Below are 11,745 nucleotides of genomic sequence, written 5' to 3'. Positions count from 1 at the left end.
AAACACACGTTGGTAGGTGGATTGGCGACTCAGAAGTGTCCGTAGGTGTGAGTGTGTGAGTGAATGTGTGTGTCTGTGTTGCCCTGTGAAGGACTGGCGTCCCCTCCAGGGTTTATTCCCGCCTTGCGCTCAATGATTCCAGGTAGGCTCTGGACCCACCGCGACCCTGAATTGGATAAACGGTTAGGCAGGGGTACCCTTTCTGAGGTGTCATGTTGATCATAGGTTAGTAAGGCCTCTCTAAAGTGGGTGTTAACCAACCAACGGTTTCCAACAATCTCAGCTTTGGTACTGGTTACCAAATGTCTGGGTGTGATGACCACTGGGCACTGAGTATTACTCATCATAGGCTTAAGACCACAGATCCCATTTGCATCTCACAAATAAAATGTTTGCTAGGGCACAATTAATGGATGTCTTTGGTGAGTGTGCACATAAGCAAGTTAGGCACCAAGTATAGATCAGGGTTCTTATCTTGGTATGCTACAAGAGATGTTGTCTTTACTCGAACATAGTCAAAATCCTGCCAGAACCCAACGTTAACGACATTTTTCAAACGGTAGATGTTTTCAGGCACCATTATGGGAAGGTTAATGATGAATGCTAATTCTCTGTCTTGGGGATTGACATAAATTGCAATGGCGCTACCTAAGCTGTAAACTAGGTGGGCCTGGAGATCAGTGACTTATCGAGTGGCTGTAGACAGAATCTCCTGTACTAAGGATAGGGGAACCAGATAGGAGGGAATCCTCCCAATGGCTAAGCTGTCCACAGAGGAGTTGATTTCTTGTAGCATATCAGACAATAGCATATTCACAAGCTGAATGTGGGCATGGTCAAGTTGTACTACTGAAAGCAAAGAGTTAACTGTCTGGAGAGTTTTGATCAAAGCGACACTGTGAGCATTGAGTACCATGACGGTGCCTTGTAGGGTTTGCCCAATTGTTTGCATGTGTTGCTGCTGCTTGTTTAATTGGGTTTTAATATTTGGAATTTCAGCCTGCAATTCCCCTACTGGACGTTTGACAGTGGCTAAGTTGACAGCAGACGTTCCAAGGCACAGTAGTGATCCCACAGTTGCAGCTGCCATTAGCGATCCCCCTATGAAACATTTAGGTCATTTATTAAAACTACTTAATTCTGATTGCGTTACTATAAACTTTTGTAGCTGGTGGAGCATATGAGTTACGTCAGCTTCTGCATGGCTGATAGCTTCCTCAGTCCATCTAGCTCCATTCCGGCCAGTTTGCAAAGCGGTTTTAGGTAGGTTTTTCCTACATGCTTCGGGGGAATTCAACCATACAAATACCCTTTGGGTAAGTAGGCGACAGTTAGTGATTAGCAATCCTGGCTGGTCTTTCAGTATTATTCCGGAGTCAGGACCCGGTTCAATCCCTTCTGGAAGTATGACTGATGAACAGGAGAATGAGCAGCGGGGTCATCGTACCAGGAAAAATACTCATGATTAGATTTGAGTAATTACAAAGAGTCACTTTTAGAAAAAAATTACCACTATACCCCACTTTCGATAAAGGTTTTATACCTAGGATAAACACTCTAAAATAATTAATGATGAGGAACTAGGGTCTTGCACCCTGAGTGTCCTCAGTCTGGCTAGAAACTTGTTGCCTGCTGAAGAATGAGAGGAAGAGGGGAAGTGAGATAGAAGAACAAAGGTTGGGAGTAGAAGGCTGTAGCTGGTTGTTAACCAACACCCTTCTTGCCTTTGGTTCTATTGTTTTATGACCTAACACAAACGTTAGTGTCCCCTACAGGTCCCATGGGTTTTTGTGTGGCCTGATTTGGTTGCGGTGGACCCATTTGAGATCAGCACTGCCCTTACTTTTGTTGATTTTGATTCTGGTACACAACGGGGGACAGTCTGTCAGTAATCTCATAGGGACCTGACCATCAGGGTAGGAATTTGCGGGCCAGATTCCCCCCTGTTTTTTGCGACCTTCCAACAGGTTGGACAAAGATGTAGTACCACACCTTGTCCCCTATTTGGAGTTCGTCATGGGATGCCTTGTGAACATAGTATGCTTTGCGATCTTCTGCACTTTTTTCCAGTTTCTGCTGGGCAAATGCAAAGGTGGCTTTGAGATGTTTCCGAAAATCCTCCATATACTGATGAGGGGTGTAGGCTACTGCTATGCTAGCTTCACCCAGTTGATATAACAGATGTAGAGGCAGAGTCATCTGTCTCCCTGTCATCAAGTCAAAGGGTGAGACCCCAACTGCATCATGTGGTGTCGCATGTATGGCCATCAGTACAAAGGGTAGCTTGACATCCCAGTCTCACTGGTTTGCTGCGACATACTTTTTCATTATGCTAACAACAGTTCTGTTGACTCAAATTGCCTGACCTGAGCTTTGAGGATGGTAGCTAATGTGAAAGCTGGCTTTTACTCCCAAGAACTGCCAGAGCTACTGCATGACTGCATGTGAAATGTGTCCCTCTGTCAGAGTCGACACGGCTGGGTAGGCCAAACCATGAGAAGATATGGTTCATCAGTAAGTAGGCAGTGGTTAGCACTGTGTCATTCGGTGCAGGGGTGGCATTCTACACATTTAGTGAATGCACACGTAACCTTTAATGTAATCAGCCACATATTTTACCATATGGGGCCAATATGCCATCTGCCGGAGTGCATGGTGTGTTGCTTTGACCCCTTTGTGTCCCGCAGATGGGGAGTCATGGGTGTGCATCAGAATCACCCTACTGTCGCACTAAGGAACCACGAACGCAGGTGATGTGTGCGAGTCAGTTGCATGAACAAGCAAGCCTTTGACGACCTGGAGAGATGCTCTGGCGTCGTATAGGTCTTTAAGGCCTGGTATGATGTCAAGATCTTGAGCCGAGACGGGACATGCAGATGGGTCAGAGACATACATAAGCATTTTGGAAATGGACAGGTCACGAGCCTGGAGAGCAATTAAGTTGGCATCAGAAAAACAGGGTTAATGGAGACAATGGTCGCTACTGTTCTAGACTGTGTAATAGGTAGGACATCGGTGTTGGGTGGGTTTGGATAAGGGGAGGGATCAAATGTCAATGATGTGCCTTCGTGGGCCGCTTGTTTGTCTAAGCTATCTGCCTGGTCATTGAGTTCTTTTTGTCATCTCCCAGGATTCCCCTCACTTTCTTCCCATAGATCTGTAGGTCACATGTGTCAACCAAGTGTTAACATGCCACGAAAAGCTCTTTGTGTTTGACTGGCTTTTTGTTTGATGTGGTGTAGTTGTTGGTTTTCCACAGTTTCAAGTGGCATGTGAAGCTTAGGCGTGCATAGTTGGAGTCTGTGCAGATCACCAAAGTTTTTATGCTTTTCTGAACCGCAGACTGAATTGTGATGAGAATTCCTGCTATTTCAGCATATTGTGCTATTTCAGCATACTGAGCACCCAATTTGAACATTAGGGGTTCGTGAGGCCACCCGTTTTTTCCAACAATGCCCACCCCTTCCATTAGTGTGTGTTCTCGGCAGAATGAACAACCATCTATATATGCAGTGACAAGGTCTTTGCATGTGTCAGAGTCTAAATAGTGGTGGTTAGCCACGGTGGGTATGAGGGTTTCTGGAGTCTGTAGCACTTGGGAACAGATATCTCCTCTGTATCATCTGCATGAGGCAAGGCCTGTGCCTAGAGGGCTCTTGCAGTTTTGTGCATAACATACCTCCAAGTCAAAGCTTTGAAGAGCCATGAGCCAGGAGGTTACTCGAGCGTTAGTCACTGTAGTGGAAATAGTTATGCACATGTTGCGGTGGCATAAGCACTACATAGCGGAGTCAATGATAATTCATTATTATTTTATTAATAATTAATTATTTAATTCATTTTGCTAAGCTACATGTTTGTTAGCCATTAAATAATATGTAGTGTCTTTACCTGTCCAATTTTAGCTTAGACAAGTAGGTAATCATGTTAGATGACTTTACATATTATATGGCAGAATTAGCTAGAATTAACTATTATTAATGAATTATGCTCATTGACCTGCCGTAGGTTCTTGACTCTGAAATTGAATCTGAACTAGAAGTAATAATTCTATACAAGAAAGGTGCACACACAAACAAATAGCCAAGGATTGGTTTTATTACTCAACTGGTTTATTAATAATAATATCAAATAATGAATATTGATTATACATTCATATAATGAAATGGATTACAGCGATACATGAGGGGACAGGGAGATTAATATATGAGGAAACTTCTCTATGATAATTACTCTAAATTCTAGAAAAGGCTATTGTTGATCCCAGCAAGCATTCGGCACCAACCCTGAGCAATGGAAGAAATGAGACCATGTGACCTTACGTATCCGTGGAGATGGACTGGAGATAGCTGGGAGTATGTCACTGACGCGCTGTGCTTTCCGGCACGACTTCCTGGAGAATTGCAGATGCGGGAGTTCCTTTTCTCCCCCTTTTTAGACACAGCGACCCCTCCGTTGGAGCTGATGTGGTTCTGAAGGTCTCTGTGGGGGATTCTCCATCATTGCTGATCTGCCGCCTTGTGGGAGACACGTCCCTGCCAGTCTCTCCTGGGCAGGTTTCTCCTCATCTCAGAAGGTCATTCTGAGTGTGCGTGTGGCCGTCTTCTTCATCGCTGGTCCGGAAGCTTTGTCAGAGGTCTCCTTCATGCTCTGGGTGTGGCATTGAATTCTTGCTGGAATAACTACAGCCCTGTTTACTATAGTTCTCTATTAGGGACAAAATTAATATAGAACTTATGTCTATTTTGACCACGTTTGAGGGGCCCGAGACTGTTTAGGAAAGCCATGAGAGTCTGACGCCTGCAGAGGCGCCTCAAACCCATTTCATTTCAAACCCAGAGTCATTTCAAACCCAAGTCATTTCTCTCTCTTCTCTTCTTAAAAGAGAAAAAGTGTAAAGTGAAGTGAAGGGCTTCTTCTTTCTCTCTTCGTATTTCTCTGCTTCTTCCGAGATTTCACGCCTCTGGGTTTATTACCAGAGTTTAGAAAACCCGCCTTTAATCTCTGATTGGATAAGATTGGAGACTCTCTTGCTCCTGATTGGCTATTTACTGTACCTTGGTAGTGACATCACATAAAATGTATGCCCCTTGACAAGACAAAGGCTTGAAGACCATCCCTTTTTGAATGAATGTCCCAGGATTCTAAATCGTACTTTGCAATATAAAAGATTATAGGTTAACACAAAGTAATATCATTAAGACAACAATGTTTTACATAATTATTAACCAACTACACACATAGAATGTGGCTACTTTGGTTCTACATAAATTCATATAAAACAAAAAATTACTTTAAACACATGTAAATTAATCCCACCCATTTTGATTGTCCAAATGGAATTAATTTCAAACAGTTGTTCACATGTAACTTCAAATTATTTTAAACCAATGGGAATTAAGGTTTAATTGTATAGTTTTAGAAGTTCTTCATTAAGCAGTTTTATACAGAGCATAAACTGATCCTCAGGATTGTCTCCTAAAAGATTCTTTTCTTGACCCTGTGGGTCCTTGGGTCATAAAAATGTCCTTGGAGAGTGGTTTACGAGCCTGCTCTGTGTTATCTGGAATTCCCATCTGGGCTTGTGTGGCTTGGAGATGTGTGATGAGGTCAGTGAATTGGCCCCATCACCAAGACTGTGGAATATACATTAAGGAACGTATGCTGGTATTATTACTCACCTTGTGTTTCCGGTCCTGTTCCTGGGGGAATGGCGGCGAATTTCCTGTCTCTAACTTTGTTACACCTTTGCCAGAGTTGGGTTAGTCCAATTAAGAGAGGGGTGGGGCTAAGTTACTAAAAGGAGGGGGATTTGGCTGTGGTAGCCAGTGAATGAAGATGGGACAGCAGTACAGACAAACTAGGTCTGTTTAGTCCTAACTTGCTGTTTTTAATTACTTTCTTGGTACCTCTCTTATTATGACATCATCACGTGTGCTATTTTTGAATAATTTATCACAGAATGAGTTATTTTGAGTCCTGCCTGCTCCTTGCTGAGTGAACCCTCAGTTCTTTAGCCGTACCCTCCACACTTCAATTCAGACATCCTTTCCACAAGATGTCTCTGAAACCAGCTAAAGTTTGGGAATTTAAAATAAACTCTCAGAAAGTCTCAATTTCTTATTAGAAATTAATACACATTCATCATATCACACTACAGTCATTACACCCTCTTGAATTCATTGGCTGTTCAGGAACGTGACTGGCTGGTGACGAGTTTCAACAATCACCTTCTGACCACCTAGGTAGTTTGAAAAATGTTTGACTGTCCACATTGTTGCTAATAGTGCTTTTTCGCAGTCACTATATTTGTGCTCGGCAGCCAGCATAGTTTTACTAGCATAGGCTATGACACGTTTGTCTTGTTCATGTAATTGATACAGACCGGAGCTGAGAAAGTGGTCAGAGAATCCCACTTCTAGGTAGAATTCTTTGCTACTGTCGGGATAGGCGAGGCATGGGGCCATGCACAGTTTTGATTTCAGTGCTTGCATGGCTTGTTCCTGGGCTTCGTCCCAGGTGAATTTGGTATCTTTTTACAGTAGATCATAAAGTGGACGGGCTAGGTCCGCATAGTTTTCAATGAACTGGCGTGAGTAGTTGCATACCCCTAAGAAACTACAGTTCCTTAAGATTGGTTGGTGCTGCAGGGTCTGTTACCCCTTGCACTCGACTCACTTGTGGTTCAGTGCCATCAGTGCTTACGAGTAGACCGACGTAATTCACCTTTGTTCTGCACCACTGACACTTGGAGAGGGATATTTTGGCACCCGCTGTCGTGACCTGGCTAAGAACATGATCAATCTCTTCAATATGTGCCTATAAGGAGTGGTTACACATGAGGATGTTATCCACATATATCAGGGTGCCTCACTCGCGGGCATCAGGGCATGCTTTGTTCAAGAAAATGTTGAACTCTGCTGGTGAGTTGGCGTACCCGAAAGGGCACAGAGTGAATGTATACTGTTGGTTCGCCAAGGTGAAAGCTAGCTTGTGTTGGTCCTCTGCTTGCACCGGGATAGTCCAGAATCCAGAGGCTACATCAATGGTGGAAAAGTATTTAGCGTTTCGGACTGAGGGCAGTTCTTGCTCTAATTGTGTCATCGGCCAACGAGGCAATGGAACCTGTTGATTAAGTTTCCGATAATCAATGGTCAGGCGCCATTTACCATTGGGATTTACGACAGGCCATAATGGTGCAGAGTATTTTCTGTTGCAGGGTCGAATGATGCCCTTTTCCAGCAAGTCGTCGATGATTTCCTGTACCTGTCTATATGATGCCAACAGGATTTTGTACTGGCAGACAAATGGGGGTGGTGCTCCTGGATGAGTGGGAATGCGCACTGAGTAAATGTCAGTGAGACCACAGTCCATTGAATTTTTGGCAAAAGATTTTTGATATTTACGAAGCACACTATGGAGTTTCTCATGTTCTTCTTTATCTTCCTTTAGAACTTGTTCGACTTGAACCATAAATTCAGAGTCAGATAGTTCTTTTGGATTGTGGGGACTCAAACTGTCTTCTCCCGTTTCTGGGGGAAGGGATGGTTCCCAGGAGGATTCCAGGGATGAGTCCAAAAAAAGTACCATGACCGTCATTTGATTATCATCAGCTAAATTTATTCTGCAAATGGCGTCTTTGCTCATGTCCAGAGCTGAGAAGAGAGCAACGTGTTGGTTGAGTATAGAACACCTTTGGTTCTGGGTGCTCAAGGAGCAGGGACTCAGGCATTGGTCCTGCAATAGGGATTCGCAACTCAAAGTCATGGAATTTCAGTCTGACCATCCAACCCAAAGGAGATGAGTTAGGAATCGTTAAGGGTTGAGTGGTTTCATGTCATACGAACAGATAGGTGGATCTTGCTCATGTTTCCACCAAAGGTGAGGCCTAGTTCAAAGAACTGAGGTGACAGTTGGAAAAGCGCATGAGCATGACTTAAGTGTTGGCCAGGCTGCATGACCAAGCGGATGGGTACATTTGCGGTTTTCGCGGGTACCACAAGGGAACCTTGGTTGGCCAGCTGACATACCTCAGGAATAGTTTGTCCTGACCCTAGTTTGCTGGGATCTGACGACAAGGTTTCTGTTGAAATTTCAGTCAAGGACCACAGCACATTATTTAGGGTGTCTACGTGGACATCAAGACGCACCAATAAATCACTTCCAATGTAAGTGTCATGTGGCAAGCTAGGGATGACCAATAAGTAATGGGTAAGTACCCTTTTTTTCCACTGGATGGTTAGAACACAAATTCCATTAGAGGGTGACATTACTTTTGATGTTGGGTCGAGAGGAAAGCAACAAGGACTGCTCACCAAAGGAATATTTGGTTGAGTGAGGCGTAGGGTCTCAAAGAGGATTCTGTTTATGGTGGACTTGTCAGTCAACAGAGCCAGAACAACATTGTCAACGTGATGATCTTGTATTGTGAGGCAGTTGACGATGTGAAAGCCAGGTGTATCTGCTTGGAAGGCATAGTGAAAGTGCACAGAAACATGCTCTGCTGTTCTAACATGGCATTAGGGGGCCAAGAAGAGATTGCAGTCTCTGGTGTGGCCACCATGGGCTCAATTTCCTCCTCCTCAATAGGATAGGTCGGATTTAGTGGACCTTCCATCAATTCAGGTTGGAGTTCAAGGCGGCAACACTGAGCTTCCTGGTGGTGTGGGGTGCAGATGGGCAAAGGCTCACGCACTTGTGCCCAGATCTTTGACCTTTTGAAGTTAATCAGTGGTTCGAATTGGTTAAGGAGGTCTTTGCCAATGAGTAAGGGAATTGTTTCAAGAGGAGACACGTGAACTGGATGCACCAAAGTCATTGGTCCAAAGGCTAAGTGTATTAGCACCATAGATTGAATTGTGATGCCTGCACGTGAGTACGGCTGAATTTTAAGAGAGCAGTTTTGGAGCGGTAGCTCGTGATTTTTCACTGAGCCATGGCTAGAACCTGGTGGAATAAGGTGGAAGACATTAGAATGACATCTGATGCAGTGCCCAGCAAGGCCCCATGCATTAACCTTCACTCCACAATGGTGGACAAGTAGAAATTACGTGCAACCCCTTTTTCAGTTAAGTGTCCCATGAACTGTTGGACGTGTGTGTTGACTTCAATGACCAAAGGGACATCTGGCGTTAAACCTTCTCTGCCATCTAACTGAACAACCAAGACAGCACTGGAGGGTGTTTGTGAGTCACTTCCCTGGACCATTTGGTTCTCAGCGCTTGTCTGGGTCACAAGGAGATCGCACTGTACACTGGAAGACGGAGCTTCCCTTGTCACCTCTCCTACATAACTCTCTACCATTTCTGGGGTGTTAGAGGATGGCTCTAGTCAGATTCAGGTTGCACAGAGGTGATAGAGAGAACATCAGGTTTTTTTTCTTTTTCTCTTTACAAATTATTGCAAGCATTCGGCAGATTTCCTCAAAGTTCCTTGCCTTTAGATTTGTCTTTTGGCATGATTTTCTTTATATTGATACCAGTATTTCTCCATCTTTTCTTTAGTAGAATCAGAAGGCTGGTTCTGAGCTGTTCGCTCATATCCCTTACGGGGATATGCTGGTTTTCCGCGGCCCGCACTGCAGTTTTCTGCAGGGTAATAGTTATGACCATGCCCAGACCTGTCCTGAGGTTTCCAGAAATCTTTGCCTCGATTTCTGTCAGGCCTGAGAGGAGGGTAGTGTTTGAAGTGTTGTGAGGGCGGAGTAGCTTTCGGGCCCTCTCTGGACCACAACGTCTGTGAAGGGTCCCGGGCAGATCTTGGTGGATTGGCATGGGTAGCACCCTCCAACTCTAAAGGTGGAGAGTTGGTATTGACATTTAGGACTGGGGTATTTCAGGCCGTTTATTTGCATTTTGTTGGGATTTTAGGAAACCTATAAGAGCTAAGTCACGCAACTGTCTGCTAGACAGGGTGTGAGGGCAAGCTGAGACTCCCAGCTGGTGACTAGTGTGGGGATGGAGGTTTTGGATAAAAAAATTATTTAAAATGTATCTCTTCCTCCATTCCGGAGTCATTTCTAGGTCTGAAATATGCCTGCCTGAGTCTGTTATAATACTGCTGAGAGGATTTCTGGCATTGCTATTTTACATTCAAGGCAGCGGCCAGTCCTGACTGTGACAGGTAATTGGAGAATTCTTCCTCCAATGCTTGGCAAAGCACTTCATATCGCGTTTTCATATAGTTTGGCTGGCGTTCAATGAAGTTGCTGACGTCTCGACTAGATGTCACTTTAATCACATAAAGTTTGTCATCTACTGTGATTCCGGGGGATCCGTTGTAGATAGGAATCAATATCTTTCAAATAAGATAAGATATCATTAGAGACATCTGGTTTGGGATCAAAGCATGTTATATTGTGTCCAATTTTGTCCAGGTCCTTGTATGAGGGATCGGGAGAGTGTAGAGGCTGAGGGGGCCAGGCACTGGTTTGCAGTGCTCTGGGTCTAGCAGGGTGTTGGAATGGACAGCTTACAGGAGACACGGGGGCAGGCACAATACCTGTTGACACCAGAGGAGGTGATGTAGCAGCTCTAAAGTTTATGGTCCCTGAGTCTGGTTTCTGATCCTCACTGTCTTCCTGCTGGTTCTATCTTTCGTTAGTGGCACTAGGTGGCACATTAGGAGTGACATGTGGCAGGGTGTTCCCTTCAGCCGTTTCTTGCTGAAGGTGACTTAATTCTGCCTCCACCTTTGCTCGCTGTCACTGTGATACATCAAGTTCATGTTCACTGGCCCTGAGCTGTACTACAGCTAGGATGGCTATTTGACCTAATGCCTCAGTTAGGGGCTTGCCCTTGAGTATGTCTGTTAAGTGGTCATCTAACCACATGACCACCATGTGTTCACGACTGGCCTGTGAGGCTTTTTGCACTATTTCTGTGAGTCCAGGTATCACATCACTGGTGAGGCTGGTCAGGACATACAATGCCTCATCCCATAAGCTTTCTCCATGTACTTCCAAGGGAGAAGTCCCTTCTGCCATGTTAGCTGTGCCTAATTCTAGTTAACCAGGATTAATCTTGTTAATCCCTTTTTAAATTCACCTGAATTAAAATTCACCTGCACTGAGTACCTTAAGGATAAATGCTAGTCTGTATGGTGTTCAAGTTCACTTGTGAATTTCTAAAGGGAAGACTGCTAGTGGTAAAGTGAGGAGGGGAAGTTGCTATATGCAAGTGAGCAGAAAGGGAGCCCGCTTTTTTTTATATAATAATAATAGAATTATTCTAAAAATAATAATAATAATATTCACCCTTTTAAATGTATTTATGAACTGGTATTAAGTTAAAATGACAATATCTAATGACTGTACTTCATGCTGTATGTTATAGCCCAGCTAGCAAGGCAGATCTGGGCCAATTCTGGCTCAGGCTTTGCACTGTCGACTGGCTGCCGTCTCGGCGTGAATCTGGCACGCCGCGTCTGGCCCAATTCTGGCTGCACGTTGGCACTGTCGGCTGGCTGTGACTCGATGTGAATGCATCACCCTGCATGTGGCCCAGTTCCGGCTGCACTTTGGCACTCTTGGCTGGGGAGGAGATTGCCATTTCAGTTAGCACACTACACTGATCAGAGCATTTTAACTCGATGGACCCTATATATATATAGCTATTTTGCTATTCCGTTTATTTGTCAGTGCCTCTTTCAGTTGCATTTAATAAAAACTGCATATTAATCATACGTGGCCCACGTCTAAAAATAAAATAAAATACTGGTAACTGTCTGGAAAATGATGTAATAAAT

This window comes from Hoplias malabaricus, chromosome 9, assembly GCF_029633855.1.
Source record: "Hoplias malabaricus isolate fHopMal1 chromosome 9, fHopMal1.hap1, whole genome shotgun sequence".
NCBI classification, from domain to species: Eukaryota; Metazoa; Chordata; class Actinopteri; order Characiformes; family Erythrinidae; genus Hoplias; species Hoplias malabaricus.
This window is presented reverse-complemented; position numbering follows the sequence as displayed.